This window comes from Dermacentor andersoni, chromosome 6 (assembly GCF_023375885.2).
Source record: "Dermacentor andersoni chromosome 6, qqDerAnde1_hic_scaffold, whole genome shotgun sequence".
Taxonomy (NCBI): domain Eukaryota; kingdom Metazoa; phylum Arthropoda; class Arachnida; order Ixodida; family Ixodidae; genus Dermacentor; species Dermacentor andersoni.
In genome coordinates this window covers 126535625-126545506 of record NC_092819.1, presented here as the reverse complement: position 1 = coordinate 126545506, position 9882 = coordinate 126535625, and the positions used below count along the sequence as shown (strand labels likewise).

General features: G+C 44.8%; 1 pseudogene; it reads right to left on the bottom strand.

Moving 5' to 3' along the window:
• Positions 1–802: 802 nt before the first annotated feature.
• On the bottom strand, positions 803–6595 carry LOC126523346 (NADH-cytochrome b5 reductase 2 pseudogene; annotated as a pseudogene).
• Between the last annotated feature and the right edge of the window lie 3287 nt (positions 6596–9882).

The window sequence follows — 9882 nt, the reverse complement described above, 5'->3', positions numbered from 1 at the left end:
ACGCACCAAAAGTGCAGTAATTTGTTTGCAAAAGTATAGAAAGTTGGAGGAGTTGGTACGGTAACATGATCTTAGATTGTAGCGCGAAGTATAATACATTAGATGGGGAGGCACGGTTTTGTGAGCGATTATAACACAGATTGTCAAAATACCATAAGTGTTTTGGCCATTCATATACCTAAATTGTCCTTAGCACCCAAGTGTGTACTCTAAGTTCCCAAAGTAGGAGGCAACACTGCCCGGTACCTTTAGTAGCGTCCTTACGTTCATGAAGACGCAGGATGTCATAAACGTAGTGCGCCGCCAAATTTATTGCATGAACATTGCCGCTGTTCTTCTTTATAACAAATGCGTCTTAAATGTCTAATGCAAATTCTGCATTCATTTTTTTTTTCTCTTCTTTCAGAGTGCACGCTATGGGTCAAAGACGAATACAAAGACGACTACCCTCAGAAATACATACAAAAGTACGAAGAATACTGCGGTGAAGGAGTTTTAGTCTACGACAAGCAGACTTGTGCCGACCAGCAAGGTGCATAGGAAGCGGCCGAGTAAAGTACCTATACCAGGCGGCATTTTCAATTGTCCCATATCTAGGGTTTGGATTGAAGTCATCACAATACGCGAACATTGCACGTGCCAGGGCGCATAATGGAAAAGCCACTGCTCGTTTTAAATCGAACACTACAAAGTTTAGAAGTCGTGCAAAGTTTAGAAGTCTTACAAAGTTTACAAAATCATGCAGGAACGTTTGCAGCCTAATGAATTAATTCACTTGTGTAGCCCGATAGAGCAATGCCCCTCAGAAGCACAGCACTCTCTGTGTCTTGTGTCCAATGGCATTCAACGCTGGTTTGCACAGGTCGCTCAGGAACTTCTGTGGTCCACACAGGAGCACTATGGTCTCAGCTGTTGGTGAAGGAAGGTGATCGGCCATGATGGCAGGAGTCAGTGGTCCCGCCACGCATGTAATGGCACCTTCACTCGGGGCAGGCTTGCTTAGTACGTGACAGAGACTGCAGTAGCAGGCAAAGCATTTACTCAAATGCACGTACCAGAAAGAAAGGTGTGGCTGATACAGTAGAGCTTTTCTTTTTTCACTAAGGATCACTGATATGCCATACGACGTCTCATTTTTTTTCTGTGCTTTGATGGAGTTACTCTACCTCAAAACCATGGGAAATGTAATGACAAGCCCAGAGCGGTTCAAACAAGTTACTGCAATAGCTTTTCTACCAATAACCCTTGGTTTTTTCTCCCAAAAGAAGTCATGACGCAAAGATGACTCCAGTGTGCGCTAAGCAAAATGACGTTTTAAGCACTTCTTTTGGTTCAGACCCCATTTCCTACACAGCTACAACGGGCCGTGCCAAGAGTAGCACCATAGCCGACGATCGAGGAAGCCTTAGCGAGTGTCCAAACGTCATGATGTTCTGCTCACACATGACACCTAACGCGTCACAATATCATGAGGTATAAGGCGTCTGGGATGCGAAACAAACAACTAGATCGTCAAAAGGCTATTATAGTAAATATTTAGGGTGGTGTATATATCCTGTAGTGTCGATTTCTAGGGCCATGATCTGACGAAAAAAAAAAGTTGACTAGTGTAAAATGTGAAGCCGCTGTTAAGAACGGCCTGCTGAGGTGACGCCATGCAAAGTTTTGCTAGCCAGGTGCGACAGCGGCGTCGACATTTTCTGGGAAGCCACCGTCATCCTCTAGCCAAACGGCGCCACTATGTCTACTGGTGCGGAGGACAATACGCCGCGTCAGCGACTCTTCGTCGCGGGATGCTGAGATAAGATCGACGAACCAGGCTTTGTTACTGAACTGCCGACCTGGTCTGCCGTGAGCGGAGGAGTTCCCGAGGGAACGCATTTGGCGGCACCGTCCCACGCACCTTTCCAGAAGTAAGCCCCGAGTTCTGCGAAGACCGTCTGGCCTTGGTGGGGACCGTGAAACTAGTGCGAAAGTGTGTGTGTGTAAGCCCTCCCGCTAAACGGCGGCCTGGCTACGATGCCCAGTCGAACGTTTTTCCCTCAACTAGGGATCTAGGGAGGACAGAGTGTTTATAAACAGCTGTTGTGCGGCTGCTCAGTGTGCTTTCTCTCGCAGTCATGCTAGGCTGATGAACTGCAACGTCCTCATGCAGATACTGTAAATAAACCCATCTTCCTCGTTTCGATGAGAAGCAGTCCTTCCCTTCAACAACGTCCTCAGCATGGATAAGTTGCACGACGGCATGGGCCACCTACCTTCTAATTCATGCCCGACTCCAATCCTTACAGCGCAACATTCACATGAAGTCATAACAAAACAACTCGCATCCAACAGGAAGACAATTGTTTTTTGTGCAAATTGTGTTTCATCGCCCTCATCGGGCTGATCTTACGTGTAATAATTCAAATTGATATTTACAAGCTGCGCTGAAAGGTTTTTTTTTACAACAATATGAAACGGGTGCGTCAGAGATACTTTTGTTGTGTGTCCTGTGCCTACAACTGAGGACACACTTGTCTTAACGGCAGCGTAATTCTTTGATTATGTTCCCTTTCAAGGCAGCCTTCTATATACGGGATCATGATTGTTGCTGATATAAGTGACCGCACTTTACTCACGGAATGTGGCGCATTACAGTTTCTCAACGCATAGACGTAGTTAAAAAAAAGCACCGCATTAAAAGTATTGAAAAACAATCTTTACTAACTGCAGGTCATATTTATTTTTTTATTTACTCATTTATTTATTTACTTTATTACCTACATATCCCGTGAAGGCTTACACTAGGAAGTTTACAAGAATGCCAGTATCAGTCGGTCTAGATCACTGAAGACAGTGCATTGTATCCAAGTAGTAAAGTTCTCAAAGCACATTCTTCTCAGGTGGAACGTAATGGGAATAATCTGAATACTAAAAATCACTCTGCAAAACATATACCTAACGCATAGGGCATGACAGAGAAATAGTATACACATAATCGGTTGAACACAGTAGCTTAGGATACACGAAAAGCAGTAAAAATGAAAAAAAAAATAAATCAACGATTTACTAAAAGAGTAACTGCCAGGTACGCTTGAGTGTATTAAAATAATTTAAGTCACGTGAAGTTTTAGGATTTCCACAGAGTTGATTCCATTCTTGTATGTAGGGCGAAAAAACAAAAGAAACTTGTTGAAGACACCTTATTGCAGGTGCGCGCTTTAACTTGAGCAGTAATCACGGCGTAGTGAAAGATATGTCAAAGTGGTAAAATGATCATCCTTGTTCCCCGCACGGCGCATTAAAGCACGTTTCACAAAACGTCAGTAGGAGATAAGCGCCTCGTGTGGACAGGTTAGTCGGGTTTAGCTGGTTCTGGAATTTAGTCAAGCTGCTTGGGAGTCTGCGTTGTTTAACCGTAAATCATGCAGCACGGTTGTGCATTGCTTTAAGGCTTTTTTTTTCAATTATTAGTTACGCTGTTCCCAAATTACGCATGCGCACTTAGTTATCGGTGAAATGTTAGTTTCTTTAACGAACTCGTACTGCTTGAGGGGAATGTATAAAATTTCCTTTAATCTAATTCTGTGCGGGGCCGGCTTTTGAAGATATAGCGTCTATGTGAGTATTCAATGTCAGATTCAAAGAGAATGCTACCCGTAAACCTTTTGGCTTGGTTTACTTCGGCAATATTCTCGTTATTTGAATAGCAGATGAGCCTATTGTTTTTTCCGCGAAAATCGAATATTTTTACTGGTTGACGTACATAGTGGCATAACCCACTTTTGACGCCGAAAATGTATGAAATATAACATGTTTCGAGCACTGGCTTGACTCATTCGTCACTAATTTATCTTTATCATAATCAATCGTCTGCAGAAAGGCTTAATTTAGAGGCTATGCCTTTAGCGATGTATTTAATGTGAACTAAAAATAAAAGTGGAATCAACAACGATCCTAGCGGTACGCCTTAGCATACTGAAATGTGAGTAGAATGATCGCTATTAACAAATACTTTGTGACAACGACCCGTTCCAGAAATGCAACGTCACAACTTTATTTAGTGGACAAACCCAGGAAAGACAGTTGGTGAAAGAGTAGGGAGGATCACATACATTATCGAACGCCTATTTTAAATAGAGAGGAACGCGGTATGAATACAAAATAGCACATTAAAAGCGCATAATGTCTATAGGTGCACGCTGTACCCTATTGAGAACGGTTAGAAAGATCCGACACTGTCTGACATGGAGAGCTCGATAAAGCCCCGACTAGGGCTAGTTGGTATGTCGTCGTTCTACTTGCTGCGCTATATTGTCATGCAAAGGACAAAAAACGCAGACGCACATGTGTGTCTACGTTTTTTGTCCTTTGTATAAAAGTATAGCGCAGCAAGCAGAACGACATGGAGCGTACCGAGAACTAGCGTGCAAGCGTTTCCTCAAGTTTTTCTAAAAAAATGATGCTGCGCTGATTTTCTGATATGGGAAGTATTACACAAGCGCAGTGAGACGCACACAATGTAGTTTTGTTTTGTGTAATATCGGTGGTCATTCGACTTATACCTTCTGCACCTAACGTATCACTGTGCAACGTTCATCAAACATAAAAACCGCAACGCCTTTTTCGTGGCTATGCTACTATGGTGCCGAGCACGAGGTCGCGCACTCGAATCGTTGCTGCGGTTCTCGCATCCCTATTGTTGCGGAATGCAAAAACACCCGCGTACTTAGATTTAGGTGTACGCTTCGTCAAGCGCAGAGAAGACGAACAATGCAACCACGCAAAAAAAAAGCTTAGGTTGAAGGGAACTGCGAAACAGAACAAAAAATATTGTGTGAACACGCGTATGCAGGCAGGTATCCATAATAGCGTATGTTAACTTGTACATTCAGGTTAACCTTGTCAAGGTAAGTATTGAACGCGTCAGTGTCTGCTCCATACCTGAACCTCTCAGCGCGCACCTTGGCGTAATTATCCAGCTCCCGACGAGCGATGATGTCTTCTTCGGTGCGGTTGACATCGATCATCATGATTTTTGTTTTGTCCGTCACATCCGCCAGCACATGCCGCAGAAGCTGGATCATTGGCGTGACGCCGCTTCCTGCTGCGACCAGTCCTAACCAGGTTGCTGGCGGCAGCCAGCTGCCGTCGACCGTCAGGAAACGTCCCTGACCTTCATACACAAAGCGGCCTCGTGGGCCCTGGATCTGCGGTCGGAAATGGGAGGATAACAATAAGGATGAGGTTGATACCCACACGTGTAATGAAATAAGTGGCCAGAGGCCCTATAACGTAAAACTATTCCAATATGTTTTTATTCCAATCTCCTGGCGTCAAATTTGCGTAACCGCCGACGCCAGCATCGGGCGGTGACCCGAAGGCTTGTCTGAACCGACCAATCAAACGCTCTCGTCGTTTATAGGAAGCCACTTTCGTTTGCTTTGAAAACGAATAACATTGCTACACTGAGCGGCTTGTCTTATCCAATTGGCTGACAAGAAGCGAGGAGCATGCTCAAGTGGAGGTGGATTCGATGGGGCCAAGCCAGTGCACTGAAATTCGATAACCGAATGAAGAGGATACTGCCGGCGTCTGCGATTGGTCCGCTTTTCCTTACTTAGCTTGTGGTGGCTGATCGAAAATCGCGGTGGCACAGAACGGAAGGTTAAGAATGCTGCTAAAACGGACCCACAGCAAACAGGAGTTGGCAGAGCCAGATCGTAAACGTGCCGAAAATGCTCGAAAACGTTACATGGCCACGAAAAAGGTTTTATTGTACGCAAATAAACCCATGCTATCCGGCAGGTGCGAGTAGCCAGTGCCTGAGCGATCGGCGGCAGCCATCTTTTATTCCTTTCAGAACGGGACAGCCTGCGGGTATTCAGGAAAAAATTCAGTTTCGTTCGGCATATTAATACATCTTTAACGCGCACACGTCATTTTGACGCTGTGAGTTTTCGCGGTTTTGTGACGTCGCATGACCGGCAGGTGAAGTGGGTGCAGTCCGAGAACTTTTGACCAATAGCCGAGGGCTAATGGCGAAAAGGCGTCGAATCAGAAATAACTAGATTTTTTTCTTCGGTCCAATCGTGCATAATCAGTATGTACACGTCATATCAGATGAGGAGCAATCGCGGTTTCGTGAGGTCGCATGACACACAGGCGAAGCGGGGATGGTCCAAAAAAGCTTTCGACCAATCGCGGAGGGCTGACTGCAAAATTGGAACAGAAAATTTTGGAATAGCTCTATGTTATCGCGCTCCAGGACCGATAAACGCTAGTGCCACAGACTCGGTATTTTGATAGAAATCAATATCCCTTTCGTGGATGTTAGTGTTAATAAATTACATTTGTCCGATTAAATAACTCAACATTCTGAAAAATCTCATGTAGTTGGAAAGAACCACGAAGAAAACAGCACGCATGTCTTCGAACTACGCGTAGCATCGACCATTTGTTGCCAGCATGTTCAAGGCAAAAAATGTCGCAGAACGCAAGAGTCTATAGCTTCGCGAGTGTTTTAAATCTCCCCCGCTTTCTTCACAGCGCGGTTAAAATAAAACCACCACTGCAACTTTCACGGAAAGAAATTATTTGGACGTGCCTCCATAGTAGGATTCACGACTTGTAAACTGCAGATGTTGCATTTTATGCAGCACTCCGAAATTTGCTTATTATGTATGCTAAGTAATGACCATATCTGATAGTAAAATAAACTTTGAGTCGCTCTAAATGACAAAGGATATTACTAAGTTGCTTGTGCTCTGGTAGCACACATGTGGATATTTTTAAATCTTGGATCAAGTTAGATTAAATACCCTGCACTGATAATTTATTGCACAATATAGGACGAAATAAAGGTAGGAATGATGCAGCAGCTGTTTTTCATATTTACGAAAAGGCTCTGGCTAAAGGTACATCCGACGTCTCCCTCCAACACTTTTTATAGGTTCATTAGATGGATCCGGCATTGTTTTTATGGAATTATGTCCGACAATTCCCGTTGGTATCCCTCTGTTTCATGTTAGGATATGTGTGCCATAAGCATGCTGATCAGCTAAATACATGCTTTCATTGCATCAGCGCTGATCGTCTGTGTGTTTTGCGGCACGCTCATCATTGCCGTAGGGACTGCCACATCTGCTTCCACAGCCTTGATGCGTGCTTTCCTAGCAAGCAAAGCTCATTGTATTTGGGGCCCCTCGGCGAGATATTATGTGACAACATGCGCTCATTGCAAATAGAGCAATGCTGCAGTTACGCTTCGCTATCGATTCGCGAAACCATTGGTGGAAATCCGGTGGCGTCACATTATTTCACAATTACGAATATTTCAAAGTCAGAACTGCAATCCTGAGGTTAACAGAATCATTAACTAATGAAAGCAAAAAAGCACAACTCTACTCTGAACTATCAGCTCCGCTGACCGCTCTTCGTGTTCCATTCAGCATTCGTTCGCGACCAAGCGCGAGCGACACTCATCGTACCGTTTGCTTTATAGATGAACGCAGTTCTTTGACGTTTATTCGCAAGACCACTTTAATTGTACCGCAAGGCAGACCACTCATAAAAGCCTAAAGACTGGTAGCACGAGTTATGGCGTCGTATACGACGTGTTTCCGCATAAGTTTAATAGCAGTTTTGGTCGTGCCCAAGTATATACAAACTTATAATTTGACGTTGCTTCGTCTACGTAAAATAGTGAATGCTCTAGAGATGAGCGTCTGTGTGGAGGGGGCGGTGCGGACGAAGCAAACCCCATAGAGAACGCGTGTACACTAGCTACAGTGACGGTTATCAGTGCAAACGCGGCTGAAGGCTCGCTTTTCTAACGCAACGTGCAGTGAATGTTTATATGGTATGGATAAGGTACGTAAAGCGCCCAAGAATTGGTGTTTAGAAATGCCGAAATGAGCAAGCATTATGCAGCAATATTCGGAACAGTTAGCAGTGAGTTGTAAATATTACAACTACACAAACTCACTCAACTCGGGCGTTTTGTTAGCGTTGTGGCACAATATGAGATGGCTACGCTGAGTGCATGGTTTTGATACGAATTTACTCAACTTCTCGCTATTTTATTTCATTTTCTCTCTGGCAGTTTGCCTGACGTGGCGAAAGCGTTTTCGCCACTTACATAAGATAACGCAAGACGGCACAAAACTGCGCGCCTTCATTACTGTGTGGACGGCCACATGCATCGCATGGTAGGGTCATGATTTAAGTAAGCTTGTTGCTCCGTTCTTACATACACTGTAGAGCACATGTAATAACTGCGGAATAAACGGTGCATTAGATCTGACTGTCGAGCGGCCATGGGGACCCGTTGCTTGCTGCCATTTGCCATTCTCTGCACTCTAAAAACTAAGGGAGTGCCGGGCACTCTCTTTGAGGGAGTAGCTGCTTGTCCCATATTTCACTCTCTTTTCGAGAGTAGATCGACCCTCTTTGAGAGAGAGTAGGTCAACTCCTCCTGACAGAGTTTTGTTACTCCACCGCAAGGGATTGCTAGTACTCTTCCGCAGAGTGATAATACTCTTCCCACAGGGAGTGCTAGTACTCTTCCGCAGAATGCTAATACTATCCCCGCAGGGTTAATAGTACACCGCCAGACCGAGTACTTCTACTCCCCCAAACAGAGTGCTTGTACTCCTTCAGAACAGAGTGCTAGTACTCTTCCCAATACCCTCTTAGCCAAGTCCTGATCACGCATGCAGGCAGGAAATCAGATCAAATTAGGGCCGCTGATATACTGTTCCCTAGGCGGCTCCTCAGAGACACTGGCCCGATTCCAAGCGGCCTTCAGAATAGGCGTGAGCAAAGTTATGCAGGATTTTAAAGTCATTTTTTCCTGGCTATTTGCTGCCTACCGTGAGGCGTGACTGCTCTGAAGCGGCCGATGCGTATGCGTCACGAACGCCACTAAGGAGAAAAAAAAAGCGATTTAACACTTAATCTGCAAATATCTTCGCAAATTTCACAATCAGGAGTCACACAATCTAATTAGAATACAATTTTCAAGGGAATCACATACTTATCAAGAATCACAATGCTCTATACATCATGTGAATTCGAACCCGCGTACACTCGCATTTGTACAATTCAAAACACACATCATAACCATTACACCACAGCGCCGCCACGCCCAGTCGTGTTCTTTTAGAGCTTATATATATATACCAAACGTATTTGATGAATCGGCTGTGGTGGGTGGGGTTTCTCTGCAGTGTGCTGTGCTGTTGTGTACTGGAATACGTGTGCGTTTGCATCATTTCCATTCCTTGCTACGACTAACGAAGGAAGACAACGTAGACGACAACGTGAGAACTATTCACGGCTTGTCGTCACCGCAGGAAAATAACAAATGTGCCGTTCAGCTCATGATCGAGTGCTTCTCCAGTACATGTTCTCCAAAATACGCGGATACAAAGTATTGCGCCAACCATCCACGTATGTGAATTTAATTCGCGCGTATACTGGTGAGCAACTGCGACGCCAGTACCAGGCATTTCGACGTGCCTCACGCTGCCGTGTAGGCGTTCTTTTCAAGTGCATTAGTTTAGAGTTTGGTTCAGTCCGCTGTGAGCTGTTGTCCTGCATTAGCAGCGGATCGTTAGCGTTTTGAAGCGCATGCATTCCAGCATTTGGAGACTGCTTATGCCGATAGCCGCGTCAAATGCATTGGCACGCATGTTTAAATGACTAATGTGTCCACTTGTTACGCGTGCACTGCTCGTATCCTGTGGCAGTGCTCGTTCTAAAAGCTTCGAAGACCATCTACACTCATGCGTGTGTTCAATTTATATATGCACAGGATGGACTTGCCGGCTAATTGGTTGAGCATTTTAGAAGAAACAGCGCAACACAAGGACGACGCAAAAACATGCCACACCACGA